The sequence below is a fragment of the Crocuta crocuta genome, unplaced genomic scaffold (assembly GCF_008692635.1).
Source record: "Crocuta crocuta isolate KB4526 unplaced genomic scaffold, BGI_CrCroc_1.0 scaffold408, whole genome shotgun sequence".
Classification (NCBI taxonomy): Eukaryota; Metazoa; Chordata; class Mammalia; order Carnivora; family Hyaenidae; genus Crocuta; species Crocuta crocuta.
The window spans coordinates 3,272,940-3,274,123 of NW_027527444.1; positions in this window are offsets into that span (position 1 = coordinate 3,272,940).

Consider the following 1,184-nt stretch of genomic DNA (forward strand, 5'->3'; position numbering starts at 1 on the left):
GGGCTGCAAGCTTCCCCCGCTGCTTTCCTGGGTCCAAATCCCCGTGGCCCCTGCCATCCTGGAGTATTTGTTCCGGCGAGGAAAACAGCCATGGAGCCATCGACACCTTCTTCCTAAAGCATGAAAGGGCCACCAGCGCTCTGTCGCCCGAGGCGGCCCTGCTGGGCTTGACACGCGCCCCGGCCAGAAGGATTTTAACCAGGATGTTGAGCGGCTTGTGGGNGGACCCAGACGCGCCCGCCTCACCTCGCCCACCCTGAATCGGAAGTGACGGCCCGCGGCTGTGGCTTCCATCGTCCCGGGCAGTGACAGATGCTGCTGCGGTTTCTGAGGAAATTAAGTCATCGGCTCCCAGGCACCCCTGACATCATCAAAAATGTCCTGGCTGGAGAGCCACGGGCCCCCCCTTCGCGGTTGGAAATAACGGGCGAGAGGCAGGCAATCAGGTGCTGGCAGCGGGCTGCAGCGCCGCGCCGGGTCCCTGTTGCAACCCCTGCCCGCGGGGCCCATCAGACTTTGGAACCAGAGCCCAATTTGAAATAACATAAACTAAAAGAATTGATTAGACCGGTGTTCATTTGGAGGCCACGCCTCTGAACCGCCCACAGATCCCTGCAGGTGATAAGTTAGTGCACGGCAATTGCGCCAACTTCCAGGGGGCCGCGTGGAGGAGATGAAGAGCAGGTGATGGGCGCTTCCGGCCCCGTCTGGACTGGACCCCCTCCCGTAAGACCTCTTATTCCCCGGCCCTCTCAGGCCGGACCCTCATACAAGCCACAGCCACAGGCCCCGGGAGGGGCCCTCGGTAATTACGGCGGAGGATTATAACCAGAGGTGCCCATTCAGCTTCCCTAGAGGCATGTCACCGAGAAGGCAGGAAGGTCTGGTTCCGAGGCGCCGGCCCCACGGTCCCCGCACGGCCAGGTGTGATCCACAACACAGAGGGAGGAGGGCGCAGCCCAGGGGCCCCGGGGGCTCAATCAGGGCTTGGCTGCTCCGACCCAGAAGCAGGAAGGAGGCAGACTGACCCCCCAGACCCCTGCGCACCAAGCCTGCAGGCCCTCGCTTGGCCCGGGGCCCCTGCCAGCTCCCGGACTTTCAGGCGCGCGGGTTTCCACGCAGCAGAGCAGCCGCGTCCCGGCCCGGAGCTCAGTCCCCCAGCAGCCTCATGCAGGTGAGTGTTT